Raw genomic sequence first — 11,274 nt, forward strand, 5'->3', positions numbered from 1 at the left:
ACTTGCGACTAGATGAGGTCGCGCGACCAGAGGAGAGGAGCTCGCCCTACCGATGTTCACACTTGCGACTGTCGCCTTCTCGAAAAACGAGTTGGGAGTAGGAGAGCTGCAGGGCGGTCACAGCGAACGCTGGTAGCAGCCGCTTGCGACACTTCAGCTTTTTCAGGCGAAAACGCCGACGACGAATAGACGGTGTCAATCACCGTGGTGTCAATATAAAATGTTGCGCCTGCGTGAAAAACCCATTTCTCAAAAGTTCATGGTACTTACCGGCTTTGAATTCCAGGTGCCGTTTGTTAAAAAGGTAGGGGTATCTTTAATTGCATTGAGAAGGTGCTCGATCGAGTACTCCGGGACCTCGCTGATTGGTGAAATGGTTTGCGACTAGTAGTCGCGCGACTGGAAATTCGAGCAGTGCCCGATCGGCCCGCGGCAGTCGCTTTTCGACCGATGCGACCATTTGCGACTGTCGCTTTTCGACCAAAACGGTCGCGCGACCGCTGCTAGTCGCAAGTCGGTCGCACGACCGCTACGAGTACAGCTACTTTAGTTAGAATTAATGCTCACTTATTACTAAAAATGCGGGAGGCAACGAATGTTTGCCATTTTGCTTGTGTAAATGCATTGATGGTTTTTTGATACCTGAAGGTGATAATGAACTTTATGTGAATGTGGGCAATTTGAACTGTTGACTGCAATTAATATTTGAATTGTATGTTCGTTTTTAAAATAATATTAATTTTCTTCCTTTCTGTAAGCTAAAGGAGTGAGACGGGTTCCACTTGGGAATGTTTTTTTTTTTTCTTTTTGCAGTGGAAGACTGAACAGCAATGAAAGCTAGATGGTTTTCTAAGGTCAGTGCATTTTGGATGTGGCCATCCAGGAGCCTTGGTGCTGTACAGAACAACGCCTACAAAGAAAAGTAAAGGGGCCAGAGCCTAAGCGGTGAGCATTGGGGTGTCATTTTAGGGAGGATGCTTGATGTTCATATATTTTCAGTCTAGTGTTATGTATTTTTTAGTCTTCATTTTTAAATTTGTTTTTAATTTGCCTTCATCGAAAAGTGCCTGCCACAGCCAGGATATGATCCTGCATCTTTGAACGCACTGATCTTGTGCCCTAACCTTGTTTACCACTGTGGCAGGTCACTAATGGCTAGGAATATCACTAGCTTGTAAGATGCACTTTGTCTTCATTACACCTTTTAAACTTGAGTGGTATTTCCGTAGGTAATTACGGTGAAGATGGATGTGAAAAGGTGTGCAACATCACCAGCCGGCAGGCAAACTCACCCCTGCTCCCTAACTCACACATTCACATCGGTGATGAAGAGTTGCTGAGAGTGATGCCGCTGTTTCTAGCCATGCTGCCTAGACAGGAACAGCAAAGTATACAGGAGCAAAAAAAAAAGCGCAAAATAAAATAAACTAGTCCGAAAGAGAAGAGGCGCACAAAATAAAGGTAGAGTACAAAAGACAGGGATGGGGTATATATCTGTTCAGACCCTGCTGCCTATATATATATTTTTTTTTTATCTCTCGGGGACTCTGGAAGCTTATATGCCTGCTGGCCGAGATGGCAGCTGCCACCAGCCACTGGTAGCTGTGACGTCGCCCAGCTTCTCGGAGGCGTGACATGAACACTGTCCCCCTGCCTTTGCTTAGAGAGGGATTCAGCCGTCTTTGTGAATACTGCTCTAAAGGGACACTGCAGCACTTTTTGCAGAAATAGAGATTTTAATAGCTTATAGCAGTTTCTCATGCCGCGAATTCAACTATGTAATTAAATTTAGGCAGAAACAAGCGCCAATTGTCTTTTTGTTTTAGTTAAAATATGCGACCGGCACCTCGAGACACGCCGCGGGCTGCGCCGCTGCCTACGATTGGTCGAGCTGTCGTGACGTGGTCGTGAGGACTCGAGACGCTGTTGATATGCATCTTACGCTGCGCGGCATGTAGATCGCAGCCGTCACAGTTCTCTGCGACATTATAAAAGCTGTTGTGGCACTCTAAAGTGACTATCTGGGTCTCATCATATGTATACGCACCAGATACGGCCACAAACGACGAAGTGAAGACCAGCCATCGGCGTCTACTGGTACCGAAATGTGTCTCTGGCATGTAGAGCAGCATTTTGCAAAGCTGCATATGTTTTTGTTAGCTGAAATTAGATGTATGTGTGGGAGCGTTTCTACGACGAAGCACTTCTAACATTACCTTTTCCGACTCGGAGGCAGATTCAGGCGTCTCTAACTCACTACCTAGTAGAGAAGTGACGAAGCCCGTTGAGGTATTTGCTTGTTGCCTGGCTTGCTGCGTGCGAACCGAGTACTTAGTGTATTCTTCATTGTGGTGTAGAGTGTTTTCGGTTCTCTCGATACATGGTGAGACCGATGATTTGGAACTGCATGTTCCAGCCACATATTTTGAACCTAATAAGAACCAGCGTCTCCCAGCGGCTTCCAGTGCGAAACCAGTTTTCATGCTGGTTTCGCACTGGATCTGCTGGGGACGCTGGAGGTCTGTAATATTCACTGGAGCAGTGACGGGAAGACACTTGTTGCACTGGTACGATGGGAGAAAAATGCTGGGATTAGCTTTTCGACGTTGGGTGTGTCGATGGTATCCACAATGCACTGGGAGAAACGCTGAATGTGCGCTGGGGCGCTGGGAACCAGCGGCACTGGTTTTTGCAATAGGGATGCGGCAGTGGAATATACTATTTTAGCTTTCATAAGTGCGCCGATCCACAGCAGTATATTCGGAATATTGCTTTGTATGGCTTTGCTCGAGTGGTAACTATACGGGAAGCTTGAAGCGCAACAGATAGTCTAGGCTCGTAGCCGCTGGTGAAAACCCTCCTTCCGAAAGGGAACTGCCCAAATTCGCTCGTGGTCACTTTGGGTACATGTCCTCTGCTCAGCTGTGTTTTTTTTTTTTTTTTTTTCGTGAATAATCGTATTTTCGCTTAGGACATTATATTCTTTCACTATAGGTGTTTATATATTGCTAGAAAATAGCTCTACCAGGTGTATGTATTGCAGCTGCTCTCAGAATACAACATACTGAATTCAGCAATTATTGCAGTTTCCATTGCCCAGTAATATGGTCTGCGTAAACTTGTCGCTTTTCACAGAAGCGACGCACTGCGCTCGGAGCTTTTTGTCTTGCGGGAACCTGTGAAAACTGACATCGTATCGCCCAAAGGTGCTCGTACACCAGAAGGCACAGCAGTACCGAATGTTGGGACGGGTATTCAACTAAATCGACACGTTGAACTTCAGCAACCTTGAAACACGAGCAACAACATAGGCTAAAAAACGCACTCGGGCTGCTGGGGGTGCCTGGCCTATTCTCATGGTGACGTCACGCATGCCGGCGCGGGTGAGGTTTCTTTCTTCACTCTCCTCTCTTGCTCCGTCGCGGGCCACGGGAAATTTGAACGATGCGCTTTCACTTGGCGATTGCTCTGGTATTTTCGCTATAATCGTAAAGATAACTTCACAGACATCTTGCAACACATCCTGAAAAATATTAGGAGCGAATTTCAGAGAGCAGCAGCAGCATAGCTAAAAATTGAGACTAGTTCACCTGTCACTTGTACTATCAAGCCTGCTATCTTGTCGGCTGGCCCCAGCCTCTACTTCCTGTTTCACCTTCCACTGAAAGGCACATGGCTGTTTCACCACTGTACTGCATGCATCTGCCTCTCATGGCAGTATATGTGCACCGTGTAAATAGGCATTCTAAGTGCAAAAATATAGGAAGGTATTGAGCTTTGCCAGAGGTTAGGGAGGTGACTGCTGGTCACTCTTAACGTACACATTCAGTGATGATGGTGTATGGCCTTTAGTGTGTGCGTGCTGTTGTAAAGTGTGCTTGGAAACTTCAAACGGTTTTTTTTAGAGACTCTCGGAGTAGTTGCATTCAAGGTATTACACTAACACCAAATCTGAATGAAAAATCTCATCAAATAGCACACTTGAATTGTTCACTAACAGCTCTGTGTAGTAAGTAGTATTGCGGTCAACCGAATATGCCAAGCGCGCAGTGGGGAGGGATTGGCTGTGAGCACCCACCAATCACCGAACCCCGTTACTGACAACTAAACGACGGAGGACGTAACGGCGACGATGAGCGATTTCGAAAAACTGCCTCTTACTGCTCACAGAGTTGGGCTTAGAAGGTGCGGGCTCCTTTTCCAAGCCACGAGCCCTGGTAAGCCGAGCACCAGGCCAGGCTGTGGCTTGTACCCATTTGAGAAAACCGGTGGGTGTCCGGCCAGCAATGGGAGTCGAACCCACTGCCTCCCGTAGCCGAGGCGGGTACTCTACCCCGGGGCCACGGCTGCGGTCCTGGAATGAGTTTAGCTGCTTGAAGAGCACTGTGCCATGTGACCATGCGGTTTTCTTTTTCACTTGAATTGTTCACTAACAGCACTGTGTAGTAAGTAGTATTGCGGTCAACCTTTGCGATTGGCTCTTCTGTCATTATAATTTTCTATTTTGAAGTGCTCGTCGTGGTGTGCAAGTTAAAAGGAATCTGTATATTCTGGTCTACTATATTCTGCCGCCTTCTGGCTATAGCCATCCGCAAAGGTATGCTTGCATAATCTTTACGAACACATAGTTTTTCTGGTGGAAAATTGTCTCGCATGCTGGCACATAATGTATTGTAGTCTGATGGCCTGTGGCGAAAAATTTTCTGTCTGCAAGCTAAACAACAGGAATGTTATATGTGCATAGTACGTCTGAAAATATATTCACTTTTCTATGGTGAAAAAATATTGAGAAGAGCACACGTTCACCTCATGTATTGACAACATTCATGCATGCGTTTCTATGAGCACCTATTGAACAAAACAAAAAAGAAAATAGAAATGAGTGTTTTACAATTTTTTCATGTCTGCAGCCGGCACAAATCGGCGGTTTGAAGGGGTGGAGTGAGACTGAAACTGCTTTACTGGCAAACTAGAAAACAGAACAAGGCCCGAATGCCACCGAGAGCTTCAATTTAATTAAGTTGCTGTGTGTACTAGCCACACACAGGGTTTAGTGCTTGTGTTTGAAGCTACTTTCTCTCCGATGTCTGTCTAGCGCTTTTCGATGTGAGACATTTCATTCTTGGCTACCTTTGCTGCTGCGCTTTCTTAATATTTCTTTGGTACCCTGCTGGGGTGGTGCGGAGGTTAGGGCGCCTGACTATTGTTCCCAAGGAAGCGGGATCGAATCCCGGCTTCGGCGGCCGCTTTTTGGTGGAGGAAAAAAGCAAGGTGCCCGTGTGCTGTGCGATGTCAGTGCATGTTAAAGGACCTCAGATGGTCGAAATTTCCGGAGTCCTTCTCTACGGCGTTTCTCATAGCCTGAGTCACTTTGGGAATTAAAGCCCACATTGTCCTAACATTTACCAATAAAACTTTGTCGGAATCGATCCATGCAGCCTACAACAGCTGTAAAGTCCGCCCTAACATCCCGAATCCCAGGCGATGCTTTAAGTGCCAATGCTTCGGACACAGCTTCTTGGCTTGCCGGGGCAAACCCACTTGTCTTACATGCGAAGAAAGCTCACATGCCGACGACAAATGTGAACGCATACCGAAATGTGTGAACTGCAGTGGCGCTCACAGCGCATATTCCAGGTCATGCTCAGTGTGGAAGACAGAGAAAGAAATAATCAGCCTGAAATCACTGAGAATCTATCATACCTTGAGGCAAGAAAACGAGTCACTTTTAAACTAGGCACATATTGTGAAATGGTGACACAGGGACAGTAACCGCTGTCAGACCTGGTGTCGACATTGAAGTCCCCACCCCAGAAGCCGGTGGCACTGCCAACAGGGCTCAGACTTTTGCGAGAGGATCACGCGATCGTCATCACAGACTCTCAAGCACAACCTTCAGGGGCGGCCCCCTCAGCGACAGACACCCAGAACAGCTCTACTGAGCTGGACCTGCTGCCCCACCCCACTAAGAAAGCAACTCCTGCGCCAAGAGACTCTGCCACTGGAGCAGGGCCTGGTTCAGGGGTGCCAACAAAAAAGATTCATGCGAAGGCTACTGGTCATCGTGACAGTGAAGCACCCTCCACGTCCACCGTGGAGGATATGGATGTCTGTGAGAGCTTGCCGACATCCAGAACTCGAACATCCGTGGGAATCCAGCCCCACGAAAGTGGTAATGGATTAAACTCCTGGTTCGCCACCGCTGCAGCTCTGGCCAGATTCCCTAGCAAGAAAAGGGAAACCGCGAGATACCGCTCCTGACATTATATAACTTCCCCATCCCCAGCTTATCATAATGGCATATATAGTACAATGGAACTGCAGAGGTTTACATGGAAATTACAGACATCACAGATCTACTCAAAACAATGGCACCAACAGCTCTTTGCCTTCAAGAAACAAACCTTGGGCCACAACACACAAACATTCTAAAAAAATATAATACCTTCCGAACAGATATAGTCCAAGATAACATATTGTCAGGAGGCGTCGCAGTCATAACACAAAGTGACGTCCCTGCCACAGAAATACCCCTGCAATCGAACTTTGAAGTTGTAGCCGTAAACATAAGCCATAAAACACTAACCATATGTTCTGTTTATATACTACCACACCTCATAGTTACCATTTATGATTTTGAAAACCTTGTTAAACAGTTACCGGAGCCATATGTGATGGTTGGGCACTTTAACACTCATTCTCCCTTTTGGAGGAGTGAGCACACTGACACAAGAGATCAAATTATAGAGGATTTTAATTAGCAATTTATATATGTATATTAAACACAGAAAGGCCATATCTAGCTGCCCCAGCTCGGGCAAAATGAGCTGTCTCGATTTAGCTTTTTCATCACCATCCATTTTTAACTATTTTAACTGGGATGTTTTAGATGATCTTAGGGGGAGTGACCATTTACATGCCATTTTAAAGTTATCATCATCCATACCCATAATTTCAACAAGGCCACGGAGATGGAAGCTCCACCTAGCAGATTGTTCAGTTTTTAAAACTTATGCGACATTAGAAAAACAATACGCCGAAGAAGTAACTATAGAAGAAATAAATGAAAGGTTTTCAAATTACATAATATCAGCAGCTTTAATAGCCATCTCCCAGATATCCGAACATGCAAACAAAAAACAAAGTGTGGTGGTCGGAGGAATGCGAAGCATTAAAAAAGCTACAGAACAAAGCATGGGGCACCTGCTGTAGGTATCCCACTACAGAGAACCTAATCAAATTTAGAAAGGCTAGAGCCAGAGCAAGATACATCCGGAGAAACTCAGAAAAATTGTAATGGAAAAAATATGTATCCTCCATAAACAGCTCTATACCCTCAAAGAAGCTGTAGGAACAAGTCCGAAAGTTCACTAGCAATTATACCCCATTCACTTTTCCAATGTTGACAACGCCCGGAACACAAACAACACTAGAAGATCAGGCAAACTTTTTAGGTGAACATGTCTGTAATGTTTCGATATCTTCAAATTATACCCCCAGGTCAGGCGAGGCCACGCTGTGAGGGCAAACAAAAACGTACCAGTGCGGTCCGCACGGGCGTCCAGCATGTCGGAAGACGCGATGGACACAAGCCAACGCAGTCCTGTGCCGTCGACATAGGACGGCCGGTGCAGCTCCTTGGATTGACAAAAAAGAGAAGCCCCGAATTAGAGGGCCCGAAAACAAAACTTAGCCTTCTCTACTCATTTATGACAAAATTGCTTTTATAGAATGGAACTGCAGAGGACTTTTAACTAATATGAATGACATAAAACACTTATTAGCCACTCACTCACCACTAGCCTTGTGTTTGCAAGAAACGAATTTAGGTCCCAAACATAGGAACATGCTCAAGAACTATACAGTCTTCCATTGTGACAGAGAGCAGGCTCTCAGGTGGCATTGCCATCATAGTAAACAATGGAGTAGCAGTTCGAGAACACAAACTTAAAACTAAGTTTGAAGCTATAGCGGTGACCTTATAGGATTTTAAAACAATAACTGTGTGTGGCCTATACTTAGAGTCACACCTTAAATTTAGTATTCACTAATTAGATCTTTTAAAGCAGCTTCCAGAGCCATTTTTAATATTAGGCTATTTTAATGCACATTCCATCCTTTGGGGCAGTAGAAAAACAGATACGAGAGGTGAAGTCATAGAGGATTTTGTACTGTGTAATAATATCTGTCTCCTTAACACCGGGAAAGCAGCCTGCTGTTTATCTAGTTCAGGAAAAATGAGCTGTATTGATTTATCTCTCAGCTTACCTTCTATTTTTACAAACTTTAAATGGGACGTTTTAAATAATCCATACGGAAGTGATCACTTACCTGTACTAGTCAGCTTAACATCTTCACCACAATTCATCCCATCCAAGCTGAGACGCTGGAAGCTGCATTTAGCCGATTGGGCACTGTTCCGAAAGATGGCCAGCCTAGAAAAAATTACTTTAGACAAATATAATATAGATGAACTAAATGATGCTTACACAAATTGCATCCTTACTGCAGCGTACATATCGATTCCTCAGTCCTCTGGAGTGGTGAAATAAAATCAGTCTGGTATTCAAAAGAATGTAAAGAAGCAAAAAAAGAACAAAACAAAGCATGGGGAACTTTTCGCAGGTATTCAAAAGAATGTAAAGAAGCAAAAAAAGAACAAAACAAAGCATGGGGAATTTTTCGCAGGTACCCAACACAGGTCAATTTCGTAAAGTTTAAAAAAGCAAGAGCCAAAGCCCGATACATCCGTCGCCGCGCCGAAAAAACCTCCTGACAGACTTGTGTAACATCGATAGACAGCTCAACAACATCAAAACAAATGTGGGAACAGATTCGAAAGCTAAATGGCAGCTACTCTCCATTCACTATTCCCCTTCTAACAGCCCCCGGAGTACAGACAACTATACAAGAACAGGCCGACATTTTAGGTGAATATTTTTCTGCAGTTTCCAGTTCATCACACTACACTCGAACATTCCTAAAATACAAAAACACAGCAGAGAAACAAAAACTTCCAACAAGTGGTGGTACAAAAGAATCATATAATAGCTTAATTACACTACAAGAAATAAAAAATGTCCTAGCTGCCGGTAAAGAGACTGCACCTGGCCCTGACCAAATTCACTACGAAATGCTCGCCCACCTCTCCGAACCTGCTATAGAGGCCCTATTAAAATTTAACAAAATTTGGGTCGTAGGAAAATTGCCAGAGGCATGGAAAAATGCTGTTATCGTACCATTTTTGAAACCTGGAAAGGAGCCAACATCTCCTGGTAGTTATAGGCCCATTGCTCTCACCAGCGTTTAGCAAAATCATTTGAGAGTATTTTAAACATCAGGCTAACTGTTGTTTTAGAATCTCACGAACTTTTAAATATTCACCAGCGTGGTTTTAAAAAAGGATGCTCAACAACTGACCATCTCGTGCATCTCGAAAACATCATCAGATAGGCTTTTATACACAGACAGCATTGTCTTGCCATTTTCTTTGACCTTGAGAAGGCATATGACACAACTTGGAGGTTTGGGATATTGCACGACCTGGCAGATTTAGGCATACGTGGCAGAGTGCTAAAGATTTTAAGTGACTTTCTGTCACATCGTTTGTTTCAAGTACGTCTTGGGACTACCTTGTCAAGAACTTTTCTGCAGGAGAATGGTGTACCCCAAGGGTGCATTTTAAGCACAATACTTTTCGTTGTAAAAATGAATATGATTAGCAAAGTAATGCCAAATTCCATAATGTATTCACTCTATGTGGACAACCTTCAAATAGCCTACACATCGTGCAACATGTTCACATGTTAGAGGCAGGTCCAATTAACAGTAAATGAGCTAACGAAAGGGGCCAGTGATAATGGGTTAAATTTTCTCCACAGAAGACAGTGACAGTTATGTTCTCGCTCAAACGAGGCATACAGCCCAACCCTACCTTACAGCTAAATGAAATAAAATTGCCCGTAAACAATAATCGCAAATTCTTAGGCATTACTTTTGACAAAAAACTCACTTTTCTCCCCCACATACAAGCACTAAAGAAGAAAGCCTCCATATCCCTAAACATCCTGAAGGTCCTTTCGCGTAAACATTGAGGATTTGATGGGGCATGCCTTTTGCATATATATCGCTCTGTTGTGCACTCCTCCTTGGACTATAGAAGCATAGTTTATGGATCAGCTAGGCAATCTTATTTAAAGAAATTAGACCCAGTGCATAACTTAGGCTTTGGCCTTGTTTGTGGTGCATACAGAAAGTCTCCTGTGGATAGCCTGTGCATGGAAACTAACGAGCCTCCACTGAAAGATAGACGATCTTTACTTACATGCGCATATGTCCTCAGAATAAAGTAAAAAAAAAACACCTGTGCTATTCAATAGTCTCAACTTGCCCCTCCAGAGTCATTTTCACAAATAGATCTCAGTCAACGAGGCTATTGATAATGCGGTTTGAAGAGATATGTTGCAAACTCCGTATTCTGGACAAATTACCGGATTTTGCTCAAAACAACAGCCCTCTACCGCCATGGTACAATTTTCTCACAATCTGTGATCTCACAGAAGCTTAAGAGTTTTATACCGATGGATCGAAAACAGCTGTGTACACGGGAAGTGCAGTTGTACGAGGAGATTCCGAGGAAATAATAAGGGTGCGTTCCAATTGTTAGATGTCCAGCAAGATTGCTTCGTAGACGTCTACAGGTTCGCGTATTGGAACGCATCTACCCGTCTACGCCTGGTGTCACCTCGCGGCATAAAGGTTGAACTAAAACGTTCGAATAACTATTATAATGCTGGTTTCTTTAAAGCTTTACGACAATACAGGTGAAAATCATGTTTTTAATGGTTCTTCGATTTTTTGCAGCAACAATATTGCATGTGTAATCGCCACAACGGAGACTATTAATCGGTTAACTTGTAGCAGACCGAATTCTCATGCAATGGGCCTGCTCACGAATCGACAGAGAATGTTAGTCCGTTTTTACTTTTTTATTACTGATGCTGAAGTGTACATGATTCTCAGATGTCTCATTCACACAGCTGTAAGAATGAAAACATGCAAAATACCGTGAACTTGAGGGGATTACGGACAAAAAGTAATAACCGGCTACAGTTAACGAAAAACTTTGTGCCGTTACACCTGTCGTCTGTAGTCACTAGACGTGGAAGGCAAAAACAGCAACTCGTTTTAATATTATACAGGCACAAAAAAACAGTGCGCAACAAGCCGGCATCATCAGGCGAGTTCGTTCTTCCGAGATTAACTGAAAATCCG

General features: G+C 44.1%; 1 long non-coding RNA gene across 8 annotated transcripts in view; it reads left to right on the forward strand.

Moving 5' to 3' along the window:
• The window catches only part of LOC146203690 (uncharacterized), a 371,705-nt gene that overhangs the window by 140,781 nt on the left and 219,650 nt on the right, over nt 1-11,274 (forward strand). For all 8 annotated transcript variants that reach the window (XR_014703906.1, XR_014703904.1, XR_014703903.1 and 5 more), the window contains exon 2: nt 814-945. This is a non-coding gene — a long non-coding RNA (uncharacterized LOC146203690). The remainder of the gene's footprint in view (nt 1-813; nt 946-11,274) is intronic.

The sequence above is a fragment of the Amblyomma maculatum genome, chromosome 1 (assembly GCF_055883805.1).
Source record: "Amblyomma maculatum isolate TAMU_Amacu chromosome 1, ASM5588380v1, whole genome shotgun sequence".
NCBI lineage: Eukaryota > Metazoa > Arthropoda > Arachnida > Ixodida > Ixodidae > Amblyomma > Amblyomma maculatum.